The sequence below is a fragment of the Ranitomeya variabilis genome, chromosome 6 (genome assembly GCF_051348905.1).
Source record: "Ranitomeya variabilis isolate aRanVar5 chromosome 6, aRanVar5.hap1, whole genome shotgun sequence".
In the NCBI taxonomy this organism is placed as follows: Eukaryota; Metazoa; Chordata; class Amphibia; order Anura; family Dendrobatidae; genus Ranitomeya; species Ranitomeya variabilis.
Window position 1 is genome coordinate 153,111,604 of NC_135237.1, and position 15,250 is coordinate 153,126,853.

Sequence of the window (15,250 nt, forward strand, 5' to 3'; positions counted from 1 at the left end):
GTGCCACGTATTTCAGTGCCACGTATTTCAGTGCCACGTATTTCAGGTTAGGGGTAGGGGTAGGGTTAGGGGTAGGGTTAGGGTTTTTTCTTGTTTTCTTGTGTTTTTCTATAAAAACGCATGCGTCTAAAAAAACGCATGCGTTTTACCGCGATTACATGCGTTTTTTCACACATGCGTTTTTTTTAAAAACGCATGCAGATAAAAACGCAAGTGTGAAACCAGCCTTACCCTTGGGAAAATAAAAACATGGGGGCTAAAATATAATTTTCGTGGAAAAAAATATATTTTTTATTTTCGCGGCTCTGCGTTATAAACTGTAGTGAAGCACTTGGGGGTTCAAAGTTCTCACAACACATCTAGATAAGTTCCGTGGGGGGTCTAGTTTCCAATATGGGGTCACTTGTGGGGGGTTTCTACTGTTTAGGTACATCAGGGGCTCTGCAAATGCAACATGACACCTGCAGACCAATCCATCTAAGTCTGCATTTCAAACGGCGCTCCTTCCCTTCCGAGCTCTGCCGTGCGCCCAAACAGTGGTTTATCCCCATATATGAAGTATCAGCATACTCAGGACAAATTGGACAACAACATTTGTTGTCCAATTTCTCCTGTTACCCTTGGGAAAATAAAAATGTGGGGGCTAAAATATAATTTTAGTGGAAAAAAAAATATTTTTTATTTTCATGGCTCTGCGTGATAAACTGTAGTGAAACACTTGTTGGTTCAAAGTTCTCACAACACATCTAGATAAGTTCCGTGGGGGGGTCTAGTTTCCAATATGGGGTCACTTGTGGGGGGTTTCTACTGTTTAGGTACATCAGGGGCTCTGCAAATGCAACATGACACCTGCAGACCAATCCATCTAAGTCTGCATTTCAAACGGCGCTCCTTCCCTTCCGAGCTCTGCCGTGCGCCCAAACAGTGGTTCCCCCCCATATATGGGGTATCAGCGTACTCAGGACAAATTGGACAACAACTTTTGTTGTCCAATTTCTCCTGTTACCCTTGGAAAAATAAAAATGTGGGGGCTAAAATATAATTTTCGTGGAAAAAAAAATATTTTTTATTTTCACGGCTCTGCGTGATAAACTGTAGTGAAACACTTGTTGGTTCAAAGTTCTCACAACACATCTAGATAAGTTCCGTGGGGGGTCTAGTTTCCAATATGGGGTCACTTGTGGGGGGTTTCTACTGTTTAGGTACATCAGGGGCTCTGCAAATGCAACATGACATCTGCAGACCAATCCATCTAAGTCTGCATTTCAAACGGTGCTCCTTCCCTTCCGAGCTCTGCCGTGCGCCCAAACAGTGGTTCCCCCCAATGTATGGGGTATCAGCGTACTCAGGACAAATTGGACAATAACTTTTGTGGTCCAATTTCTCCTGTTACCCTTGGGGGGAAAAATTGCGGGCTAAAACATCATTTTGTGGAAAGAAAAAATGATTTTTTGATTTTCACAGCGCTACATTCTAAACTTTAGTGAAACAACTGGGGGTTAAAAGTGCTCACCACACATCTAAATAAGTTCCTTAGGGGGTCTTCTTTCCAAAATGGTGTCACTTGTGGGGGTTTCCACTGTTTAGGCACGTCAGGGGCTCTCCAAACACGACATGGGTTCCGATCTCAATTCCAGCCAATTTTGCATTGAAAAGTCAAATGGCGCTCCTTCCCTTCCGAGCTCTGCCATGCGCCCAAACAGTGGTTTATCCCCATATATGAAGTATCAGCGTACTCAGGACAAATTGCACAACAACTTTTGGGGTCCAATTTATCCTGCTACCCTTGGGAAAATAAAAAATTTGGGGCAAAAAGATCATTTTTTGTGAAAATTAATATTATTTTTTTTTTACGGCTCCACATTATAAACTTCTGTGAAGCACTTGGAGGTTCAAAGTGCTCACCACACATCTAGATTAGTTCCTTAGAGGGTCTACTTTCCAAAATGGTGTCAGTTGTGGGGGTTTCCACTGTTTAGGCACGTCAGGGGCTCTCCAAACACGACATGGGTTCCGATCTCAATTCCAGCCAATTTTGCATTGAAAAGTCAAATGGCGCTCCTTCCCTTCCAAGCTCTGCCATGCGCCCAAAGAGTGGTTTATCCCCATATATGAAGTATCAGCGTACTCAGGACAAATTGCACAACAACTTTTTTGGTCCAATTTATCCTGCTACCCTTGGGAAAATAAAAAATTTGGGGCAAAAAGATCATTTTTTGTGAAAATTAATATTATTTTTTTTTTACGGCTCCACATTATAAACTTCTGTGAAGCACTTGGAGGTTCAAAGTGCTCACCACACATCTAGATTAGTTCCTTAGAGGGTCTACTTTCCAAAATGGTGTCACTTGTGGGGGTTTCCACTGTTTAGGCACGTCAGGGGCTCTCCAAACACGACATGGGTTCCGATCTCAATTCCAGCCAATTTTGCATTGAAAAGTCAAATGGCGCTACTTCCCTTCCGAGCTCCGCCATGCGCCCAAACAGTGGTTTATCCCCATATATGAAGTATCAGCGTACTCAGGACAAATTGCACAACAACTTTTGGGGTCCAATTTATCCTGCTACCCTTGGTAAAATAAAAAATTTGGGGCAAAAAGTCATTTTTTGTGAAAATTAATATTAATTTTTTTTACGGCTCTACATTATAAACTTATGTGAAGCACTTGGAGGTTCAAAGTGCTCACCACACATCTAGATTAGTTCCTTAGAGGGTCTACTTTCCAAAATGGTGTCACTTGTGGGGGTTTCCACTGTTTAGGCACGTCAGGGGCTCTCCAAACACGACATGGGTTCCGATCTCAATTCCAGCCAATTTTGCATTGAAAAGTCAAATGGCGCTCCTTCCCTTCCGAGCTCTGCCATGTGCCCAATCAATGGTTTACCCCAACATGTGGGGTATCGGCGTACTCAGGACAAATTGTACAACAACTTTTTTGGTCCAATTTCTCCTGTTACCCTTGGTAAAATAAAACAAATTGGATCTGAAGTAAAAATTTTGTGAAAAAAAAGTTAAATGTTCAATTTTTTTTAAACATTCCAAAAATTCCTGTGAAGCACCTGAAGGGTTAATAAACTTTTTGAATGTGGTTTAGAGTACCTTGAGGGGTGCAGTTTTTAGAATGGTGTCACTTTTGGACATTTTCTGTCATGTAGACCCCTCAAAGTCACTTCAAGTGTGAGGTGGTCCGTAAAAAAAATGGTTTTGCAAATTTTGTTGCAAAAATGAGAAATCGCTGGTCAACTTTTAACCCTTATAACTCCCTAACAAAAAAAAATTATGTTTCCAAAATTGTGCTGATGTAAAGCAGACATGTGGGAAATGTTGTTTATTAACTATATTATGTGATATAACTCTCTAATTTAAGGGCATAAAAACGAAAAATTTGAAAATTGCTAAATTTTCATAATTTTCGACAAATTTCTGTTTTTTTCACAAATAAATGCAAGTCATATCGAAGAAGTTTTACCACTATCATAAAGTACAGTATGTCACGAGAAAACAGTCTCAGAATCACCAGGATCCGTTGAAGCGTTTCAGAGTTATGACCTCATAAAGTGACAGTGGTCAGAATTGTAAAAATTGGCCGTGTCACTTAGGTGAAAACAGGCTTTGGGGTGAAGGGGTTAATAGTCTGAATTACCTGAGTCCAGAAACCTACTATTATGGGACAGTTAAATCAAATGTGTGTCATTGTCCCCTCTTCCACTCCTCATCTTTAAAATCTAACTGATACTGCGGGAAACCACTTATGAAGTAATACAGGCACCCAGTACCATCTGGAGATGATCTTAAATGAGGTCTCTTGAGCTTTGGTTGCAATTGATGTTTTGTGAGCAAATTGAAAACATTTAGCCCATTGTGAGTCTTCAAAAGATTTTCCCTGTTCTCTTTCCCATGCATTGCAATAGGATGGACTGACAGTAGTAGAATGGGCTATTAGGTGTTTATGGAGCAATGAGATGGAGTGCAAGGATGGAGACGACGATAGGCATAGTTTTTCAAAATTTGTACGATTCCTATTGAGCCATTTATCTTTTCTAACATGGGAATAGAAATGTTGCCACTGACTATAGTCATAGTCGGCTCTTGGAGGGATAGGGCAGTCCCAAAATATCTTGTTGAGGGGTATTAAAGATGCGTTACATAGTACATGAGCAAAGCGAAGTGGGTGATATTTACTTCTACCCAGAAATCCAATGGAAGATAGCCCAGGTAAGAAGGTAGGATTGTCTGATATTGGGTATAATGGGCTCTGAGGGTCAATTGGAGAGATCTTTTTATTGTCTCAACGTAGGGATAGGATTGTACAGTATGTGCTGTAGGATTGTTGAGAGAGTTTAATGGCTGAGGAATGTGGGTTCCAGGGGAGTGTAGTTAAAGCCCTTGGACATATAGTTTATGCTATATAAACCCAAACCTTCCCATGTTGATGGTGAAAATAATAGAGTATTCTAGCATGGACTGCTGCCATGTAGTATTTTCTACAATCCAGAAGATCGAGGCCTAAAATCTGTTTAGACCTGGCTAATACATCACCACGAATACATGGATGACAAGTAGGCCAGATGAACTTACAAATGCTACTATTTAGATGTTTCCAAAAATGTAAAGGGATTCTGGTTGGGATAGTTTGAAAAAGGTAAAGCAGGCTAGGTAAAAAAAATATTTTTAATATATTTACTCTGCTGAACTATGAGAAATCCTTCACAGACCATGAATTAAGGTCCTTATGGATTTGATCAAGTAAGGGTTTGTAATTGAGCTCACACAGTCAAGAAAAATCACTATGTATGCGTATCACTAAATATTTTATACCCTGTGAAAAAGGAAAATTCAATTGGATGATAGACTGAGTGGTAGTTTGCAAGGAAATGTTGAGAGCCTAAGATTTTGAAGTGTTTATTTTTAAATTGGACAATATGCCAAAATGATTCACTTCTGCCATGATAGATGGAATTGACATATGTGGGCTTGTAATGTATAGAAGGACATCATTCGCAAAGTAGGAGCATTTATACTCCATTTGCCCTAGAGTGATACCTTTAGGCTATGGGCACATGTTCAGGATTTTTTTAATTTTTATCTTGTTTTTTTGGCTGTTTTCCACTGCAAAAACGCTAAATAATGCATGCTTGCATTGAGCATCCTGTTATTAGAATGCAATCCCCAATTTTTGTGCACATGGTGGATTTTTTTTTCCGCAAAAAAAAGCATCGCGGAAAAAAACACAGCAAGTTCATTAATTTTGCGGAAAATCTCCGGATTTGCCATTATATAATATAGTAGTGGAAAGCTCCAGAGAAATCCGCATAAAAAATGCAAAAAGACATGAAAAATACGCGAAAAAAACGAGATAAAAACACGAGCGGATTTCTTGCAGAAAAAGTCAGGGACAGGGTTACATTTATCTTTAATCTCGCTGGAGGGTTACAATAGAGGACCGTTATTTTAGCTATAAAGCATTCTCCTATATTGAGTTTTTTCAGGGCGTAATAGATGGCTATAAAATTGTTTTATTAAAGGAGACTGAAAATATTGATATTTAACATGAAATATGTTCAGTTGCGTACTGTAATGTCAGACTGTTCAGTCATAACATTAGAACCATCTGGAAATATTGTGGTGGACTCTCTTGAAAAACTAAAACAGTTATGACTTATTAAATCATGGCTCAAGAAGACCTTTGAGGGTGTCAAAAGGTATTTGAGCATCAAGATGTTTTAAGCAAGTTTTTGAAATTCTGTAAATTAGAATATTGAGTCTCAACTGATCAGACTTGTTTTACCAGCATATTGAATAGTTGTTCGATTGGGGATTGGAAACCAAATTGTCATGATAATCTGAATGGTGCATTAAGCTACTGAAAAAGGCTAATGCATATAAGACATACTATTAGGATAAATAGACATACTTCATCTACAGCAGTGCTGAGGTGGATGGTATTTGTAGGTAACTGTTATGATCCTTAGTGGTTGAGGATCTCAAATTACTCCAGCAAGGTGACTAAACATAGGACAAGCTCTAGGGAGGTGGAAAACTGGACTGACCGCAAAACTGAACCTATCCAAACACACTAGAGGTAGCCGGTGAACGTGACTAAATTCCTAGACGTCTCGAGCCAGCCTGAGGAACTAACTACCCCTAGAGAGAAAGAAAGACCTCTCTTGCCTCCAGAGAAATAATCCCCAAAGATATAGAAGCCCCCAACAGATAATAACGGTGAGGTAAGAGGAAGGCACATACATAGGGGTGAAAGCAGATTCAGCAAAAGAGGCCCACTAAATCTAGATAGCAGAAAATACAAAAGGGGTCTATGCGGTCAGTAAAAAACCCTTACAAAATATCCACACTGAGATTTCAAGAACCCCCGCACCAACTAACGGTGTGGGGGGAGAAACTTAGTCCCCTAGAGCAACAGCAAGCAAGAAATCACATTTTAGCAAGCTGGACAAAAAAACATGATGAACACTGATAATCAGGAAATTAACAACAAGAACTTAGCTTGTCTTGGAGAGACTGGGAGAAAGGTAGTCACAAGGAATCTGAAGAGCACTGAATACATTGATAGCAGGCAAGGAACTGAGTATCCAGGTGAGCTAAATAGGAAACCAACCAAGGATAACGAACCAGCTGATGAAGCCAACCTGCAGAAAGACAACACTACACAGTACCGCTTGTGACCACTAGAGGGAGCCCAAAAACAGAGTTCACAACAGTACCCCCCCCTTGAGGAGGGGTCACCAAACCCTCATCAAGACCCCCAGGGTGATCAGGACGAGCTGCGTGGAAGGCGCGAACCAAATCGGCCGCATGAACATCAGAGGCGACAACCCAGGAATTATCCTCTTGACCATAGCCCTTCCACTTAACCAGATACTGAAGTCTCCGTCTAGAGATACGAGAATCCAAAATCTTCTCCACCACGTACTCCAATTCACCCTCGACCAGCACCGGAGCAGGAGGCTCAACAGAAGGAACCACAGGTACCACATACCTCCGCAACAAAGACCTATGGAACACATTATGGATGGCAAACGATGCCGGGAGATCCAAACGAAAAGACACCGGGTTAAGGATTTCCAAGATCTTATAAGGACCGATGAAGCGAGGCTTAAACTTAGGAGATGAGACCTTCATAGGAACATACCGAGAAGACAGCCACACCAAATCCCCAACACGAAGTCGGGGACCCACACCGCGGCGGCGGTTGGCAAAGTGCTGAGCCCTCTCCTGTGACAATTTCAGATTGTCCACCACATGGCTCCAAATCCGCTGCAACCTATCCACCACAGAATCCACCCCAGGACAGTCAGAAGACTCAACCTGACCCGAGGAAAAACGAGGATGGAAACCAGAATTGCAGAAAAAAGGCGAAACCAAGGTAGCAGAACTAGCCCGATTATTAAGGGCAAACTCGGCCAATGGCAAAAAAGTCACCCAATCATCCTGATCAGCAGAAACAAAACATCTCAAATAAGTCTCCAACGTCTGATTAGTTCGCTCGGTTTGGCCATTAGTCTGAGGATGGAAGGCCGACGAAAAAGACAAATCAATGCCCATCTTAGTACAAAAAGTTCGCCAAAACCTGGACACAAACTGGGATCCTCTATCAGACACAATATTTTCAGGAATGCCGTGCAAGCGAACCACATTCTGAAAAAATAGAGGAACCAAATCGGAGGAGGAAGGCAGCTTAGGCAAGGGCACCAAATGGACCATCTTGGAAAAACGATCACACACCACCCAGATGACAGACATTTTCTGAGATACTGGCAGATCCGAAATAAAATCCATGGAAATGTGTGTCCAAGGCCTTTCCGGGACAGGCAAAGGCAAAAGCAAACCGCTGGCACGAGAACAGCAAGGCTTAGCCCGAGCACAAATCCCACAAGACTGCACAAAGGAACGCACATCCCGCGACAAGGAAGGCCACCAGAAGGACCTAGCCACCAAATCTCTGGTACCAAAAATCCCAGGATGACCCGCCAACACCGAAGAATGAACCTTGGAAATAACTCTGCTGGTCCATCTATCCGGGACAAACAGTCTCTCTGGTGGACAACGGTCAGGTCTATCCGCCTGAAATTTCTGCAGCACTCGTCGCAAATCTGGAGAAATGGCAGACAAAATCACTCCCTCTCTGAGAATACCAGCCGGCTCAGAAACTCCAGGAGAGTCAGGCACAAAACTCCTAGAAAGTGCATCAGCTTTCACGTTCTTCGAACCAGGCAGGTATGAGACCACGAAGTTGGAACGGGAGAAAAACAACGACCAACGAGCCTGTCTAGGATTCAGGCGCTTGGCAGACTCGAGGTAAATCAGATTTTTGTGATCAGTCAGAACCAACACACGATGTTTAGCTCCTTCGAACCAATGACGCCACTCCTCAAATGCCCACTTCATAGCCAACAACTCCCGATTACCAACATCATAATTTCGCTCGTCAGGCGAAAACTTTCTTGAAAAGAAAGCACACGGATTCATCATAGAGCCCTCAGAGCTTCTCTGCGACAAAACAGCCCCTGCTCCAATCTCGGAGGCATCAACCTCGACCTGGAAGGGGAGAGAGACATCAGGCTGACATAAGACTGGAGCTGAAGAAAACCGGTGCTTAAGCTCCCGAAAGGCCTCCACGGCCGCAGGAGACCAATTAGTCACATCAGAGCCCTTCTTGGTCAAATCCGTCAAAGGTTTAACCACGCTAGAAAAATTAGCGATGAAACGACGGTAAAAATTAGCAAAACCCAAGAATTTCTGAAGACTCTTAACAGACGTGGGCTGAGTCCAGTCATGAATAGCCTGGACCTTGACTGGGTCCATCTCCACAGTAGAAGGAGAAAAAATAAAACCCAAAAAGGAGACCTTCTGTACTCCGAAGAGGCATTTTGAGCCCTTCACAAATAAAGCATTAGCACGCAGGACCTGAAACACCATCCTGACCTGCTTCACATGGGACTCCCAATCATCAGAAAAGACCAAAATGTCATCCAGATAAACAATCATAAATTTATCCAGATATTCTCGGAAAATGTCATGCATGAAGGACTGAAACACAGAAGGAGCATTAGAGAGTCCAAAAGGCATCACCAAGTACTCAAAATGGCCTTCGGGCATATTAAATGCTGTCTTCCATTCATCTCCCTGCTTAATGCGCACAAGATTATACGCACCACGGAGATCTATCTTGGTGAACCAACTGGCACCCTTAATCCGAGCAAACAAATCAGACAATAGTGGCAAAGGATACTGAAATTTGACTGTGATTTTATTCAGAAGGCGATAATCTATACACGGTCTCAAGGAACCATCCTTCTTGGCCAAAAAAAAAAATCCTGCACCAAGAGGGGAAGAGGATGGGCGAATATGTCCCTTCTCCAAAGACTCCTTTATATAACTCTGCATCGCGGCATGCTCTGGTATAGACAAATTAAAAAGTCGTCCCTTAGGGAATTTACTACCAGGAATTAAATTTATAGCACAGTCACAATCCCTATGAGGGGGCAGGGCACTGGACCTGGGCTCATCAAATACATCCTGGTAGTCAGACAAAAACTCAGGGACCTCAGAAGGAGTGGAAGAAGCAATAGACACCAATGGAGTATCGCCATGAATTCCCTGACAACCCCAACTAGACACAGACATAGCTTTCCAATCTAAAACTGGATTATGAGCCTGCAGCCATGGCAGACCCAAAACGACAACATCATGTAAATTATGCAGAACAAGAAAGCGAATCACCTCCTGATGAACGGGAGTCATGCACATGGTCATTTGCGTCCAATACTGAGGTTTATTCTCAGCCAATGGCGTAGCATCATTTCCCCTCAGAGGAATAGGAAATTCCAAAGGCTCCAGGACAAAACCACAGCGCCTGGCAAATGACAAATCCATCAGATTCAGGGCAGCACCCGAATCCACAAAGGCCATAACCGAGTAGGACGACAAAGAACAAATCAAAGTAACCGACAAAATTAATTTAGGCTGTATAGTACCAATGATGACAGGTTTAGCGACCTTTTTTAAGCGTTTAGAGCATGCTGAGATAACATGAGCAGAATCACCACAGTAAAAGCACAACCCATTTTGACGTCTATGACTTTGTCGCTCAATTCTGGTCAGAGTTCGATCACATTGCATAGACTCAGGTCTCTGTTCAGAAAATACCGCAAAGGATGAGCAGATTTGCGCTCCCGCAAATGCCGATCAACCTGAATGGCTAAAGCCATAGAATCACTCAGACTTGTAGGGGTGGGAAACCCCACCATAACATCCTTAATGGCTTCAGAAAGACCTTCTCTGAAATTTGCAGCCAGGGCAGACTCATTCCATTGAGTAAGCACTGACCATTTCTGAAATTTTTGACAATACACCTCTGCTTCATCCTGCCCTTGAGAGAGGGCCAGCAACGTTTTTTCTGCCTGATTCTCAAGATTAGGCTCCTCATAAAGCAGTCCAAGAGCCAGAAAAAACGCATCCACATTAAGCAATGCAGGATCTCCTGGCGCCAGAGAGAAAGTCCAATCCTGAGGGTCGCCACGCAGCAAGGAGATAACAATTTTAACTTGCTGAGCGGAATCACCAGAGGAACGAGGTCTCAGAGATAGAAATAACTTACAATTATTCTTAAAATTCTGAAACCTAGATCTATCTCCAGAAAACAACTCAGGAATGGGTATCTTTGGTTCTGACATAGGGCTATGAATAACAAAATCCTGAATACTTTGCACCCGTGCAGCAAGATGATCCACACTAGAAGTCAGAGTCTGAACATCCATGTCTGCAGCTGAGCTCAAAACCACTCAGAGTTTAAGGGGATGAAAGAAGCTAGACAGACTGCAGCACAAAAAAAAAAAATGTACTCAGGTCTTCTTTTAATCCCACTTCTGCGATGCATTAAACACTTTTTGGCCTGCTATACTGTTATGATCCTTAGTGGTTGAGGATCTCAAATTACTCCAGCAGGGTGACTAAACATAGGACAAGCTCTAGTGAGGTGGAAAACTGGACTGACCGCAAAACTAAACCTATCCAAACACACTAGGGGTAGCCGGTGAACGTGACTAAATTCTTAGACGTCTCGAGCCAGCCTGAGGAACTAACTACCCCTAGAGAGAAAGAAAGACCTCTCTTGCCTCCAGAGAAATAATCCCCAAAGATATAGAAGCCCCCAACAGATAATAACGGTGAGGTAAGAGGAAGGCACATACATAGGGGTGAAAGCAGATTCAGCAAAAGAGGCCCACTAAATCTAGATAGCAGAAAATACAAAAGGGGTCTATGCGGTCAGTAAAAAACCCTTACAAAATATCCACACTGAGATTTCAAGAACCCCCGCACCAGCTAACGGTGTGTGGGGAGAAACTCAGTCCCCTAGAGCAACAGCAAGCAAGAAATCACATTTTAGCAAGCTGGACAAAAAAAACATGATGAACACTGATAATCAGGAAATGAACAACAAGAACTTAGCTTGTCTTGGAGAGACTGGGAGCAAGGTAATCACAAGGAATCTGAAGAGCACTGAATACACTGATAGCAGGCAAGGAACTGAGTATCCAGGTGAGCTAAATAGGAAACCAACCAAGGATAACGAACCAGCTGATGAAGCCAACCTGCAGAAAGACAACACTACACAGGACCGCTTGTGACCACTAGAGGGAGCCCAAAAACAGAGTTCACAACAGGTAACATACAGGTAAGGTAACATAAATACAACCACAGCTTTCTTTCTTTCTATTCTTTTTCTTTCTTGATGTACAATAAAAATATTTTGTGGCACCATGTTAGGAACAAAAAATAATGTAAATACCGTATTTTCCGGCGTATAAGATGACTGGGCGTATAAGACGACCCCCCAACTTTACCAGTTAAAATATAAAATCTTCTTAAAAGTCGGGGGTCTTCTTATACACCCTATGTCGTCTTATAGGGCCGGTGAATATGTGCCTTTTGGGGGGGGGGGAGTGATCCTGATGACGAGGGGGCGTCTCACAGGAAAGTGAGTATCCCCCATTACCTTATCGTAGCGGTGCAGCGTGGGGGTCTCAGTGCTGGGAGCGGCGGCGGCTGCTGTGCTCTGGTGCGGCGGCTGCTGTGCTCTGGTGCGGCGGCTCCTCTTCTGTGTGGGGCCTCTGTGCTGTGAGGTGGCGGTGGCGGCGGCATATCTTTATCCAGTTGGGGCTCCTCCGGCATCTCCTTAGCCCTGGAGGCCCCGCCGCAACTCCATCGGTGCAATGCAGCGGCCATTTTCCCGGAGGCAGCTCAATAGGTGCGATGCGGTGGCCTCCGGGAAAATGGCCGCTGCTCAGATTCAGATCTCGTCCCGAAATCTCGGGACACGAGATCTGAATCTGAGCAGCGGCCATTTTCCCGGAGGCCACCGCATCGCACCGATGGAGTTGCGGCGGGGCCTCCAGGGCTAAGGAGATGCCGGAGGAGCCCCAACTGGATAAAGATACGCCGCTGCCGCCGCCACCTCACAGCACAGAGGCCCCACACAGAAGAGGAGCCGCCGCACCAGAACACAGCAGCTGCCGCCGCTCCCAGCACTGACACCCCCACGCTGCACCGCTAGGATAAGGTAATGGGGATTACTCACTTTCCTGTGAGACGCCCCCTCGTCATCAGGATCACTCCCCCTCCCCACCCACCATATACACCGGCGTACAAGTCGATTCCCGGCGTATAAGACGACCCCCGACTTTTAAGAAGATTTTCGGGGGTTAAAAAGTCGTCTTATACGCCGGAAAATACGGTACTTTTATGATCAAATAAGACAAAAGTATTCCAGAAGTGATACTTTTGGATTGGCTAACCAGAAAAATTATATTTGCAAGATTTCAAAGCACAAAGCTCCTTCTTCAGTCAAGTTTGCAAATGACTTACTGAGACAAGTGCACAACATTTAAGAGATGTTATAAAATGATATTTGTGCACAACCTTGGCTTATCTTTAAGAGGCTGAGATCACCCCATCTACCCCATGAAAAAATGTCCTATTGTAACATATTTTAAATGCTGTGCTTTTGTCTCAGTGATTCATTTGTCTGAAGAAGGAGCTCTGAAAGTTTGAAAATATAGTTTTCTAACTAGCCAATAAACATACAACTCCTAAAATACTTTTGTCCATTTTGGGCATAAAAAAAAGTATTTTAAAAAATATTAATCCATACTCCAGCTACAATAATCTAAAAAGCAAGAAATATGTCTGCGTAATAAATACATTCACTGGCAGACTTGTTACATTGCAATTTTAATTTACAACATTACCAATAACATTACAGCTGTGATATGGACGCTGGAGCAAAGGGTTTTTAGGATCAATATATGCATGCTTCCTTGTATATTACCATGCTATCACAATAGCATACATTTACTTTGCTTTTTCTATTGTATTAAATATGCTATTAAAGGATAAACACAAACATGATTACTTGATTCAAATTTTTGTAATGCAATTTTTGATATGTCATCTGGATTTATTTGATCTGCTTTCTGTATATAGGAGTCAAATTGTCTTTATTACCGATAACCAGAGCCAATTTTTTGAAAAAACAAGGAACAGAAATAAATCAAACATTATCAAGCTTTTCACAATGGCAATGCTTTTAAAATATGGCTAGGGCAATGCAAGTTCACACATAGAAAATAAAATGAGCGTGCTCAACTAGCGACCTAAAACATTTATCATATCAATTGCGAGCATGCGAATTCCAAGCTTTTATGGGCTGGGAATTGGCTGTAGTTTGGAAGGCTTGTGTCAAATTATCCATCATTTTTCTCATTTAGTGCACTTGCCTACATAAGCTTTAACCTCATTCAGAGTTACTTGACATATTGTTGGATCTATGAAGAATTGAAGATGGCTGTTTAGTTCACATTAATGGTGGTTTTAGGCATTCGTCAATGCATGTACATTTTTTACTGCTAACCACTGCTGCGCAATATAAGCTGTGAAGTGCTTGTACTCAAGCTTTTAATTTCTAGCACATTATAGCAGAAATCAGAATGTGAAAATGTGTACAAATTGTTGCACTTAGCTACTGCCATTAGTTAGGGAATAATTAATGTAAGATTCGCATGAAATTGTAATACTTGCTGATACATTTGAGCAGAAATGTTAATACCTGTATTACAGAGATGTAAATGGAAAATCTAAAAATACATTTATATCCTTTACAGGAATTTCCTTAAAAAATAGTCAACAAATTATTTGCAAAAAAATGTAGCCTTTGAAATCCTGTGAAAATGTATTGTTTTGCAATAAAGAGTAAAACTAACAATCTCTTATGAAGCTCAGACACAGGATGGGCTTCATAGTAGCACCAAAATAGCACTAAAAATGGCAGCATCAGTAGACTTCGGTAGACCCTGGACTGCCATGGTAAATTATCGGCACTCTTCGTGCGTCCAAACTAGAGATGAGCAAATTTGATTGGGTCAAGGGGGCTTATTCGGCAAGCTATAGCACTTACCGAATAAGCTGCAGAGGGAACCTGGCTTCCTGGATTGCTCTGGCAGATCAGATGTTAGGCTCCGCAGCTGCATGTGTCGCGGCTGTGTGACAGTCACGACACATGCATGGAGAGCCTGTTTGTTGGGCTTTCCATGCATGTGTAATGACTGTTACACAGCCGCGACACATGCAGTTGCAGAGCTGAACAGCTGCTCAGTCAGAGCGATCCAGGGAGCTGGTTTCCCTCTGCAGCTTATTTGATAAGTGCTATTGCTTGCCGAATAAGCCCTGACCCTATCAAACTCAGTCATCTCTAGACCAAACCACTTCAAACTATATAAATGTCAAATAAACAGCAGCATTTAAATGGCTATACAGCAGCAATCAAAGCTAGCTGTAGGCGCTGATGTTAGTGGAAGTTTCTGGCTGTATAACACAGCAGGCTCCAACAGTATAAGGAGAGGGCTCAACTTCTGAACTCACTCAATACACCAGAAACCATAGGTATGTCAAAGCTCCTTAAGGAGCTAAAATAAAATAGATAATTTCAGAAAATAAGTGGCTGGTCTTGATAGTGATGTTCTTAGGATCAAGCTTTTTCATTTTGAAGAAGTGATGCTAAAAGTCATATAAACATAGGGAGGCACTAATCACAGCACTATAGCATTTGGAAAGGGGTTCTCTGAATGAGATAACCCCTTTAAAAATGACTTGTAAAATAAATTAAAATGGTCTGTTTTTATTTTTTATATCTGTCATACGGTTTCAAAGATATGGGCCTTTTCATTTAATCCA

At 42.4% G+C, this 15,250-nt stretch overlaps 1 protein-coding gene across 1 annotated transcript in view; it reads right to left on the bottom strand.

Moving 5' to 3' along the window:
- The window catches only part of CNTNAP2 (contactin associated protein 2), a 3,158,824-nt gene that overhangs the window by 2,964,584 nt on the left and 178,990 nt on the right, over positions 1-15,250 (bottom strand). The gene's annotated exons all lie outside the window — the stretch shown is intronic.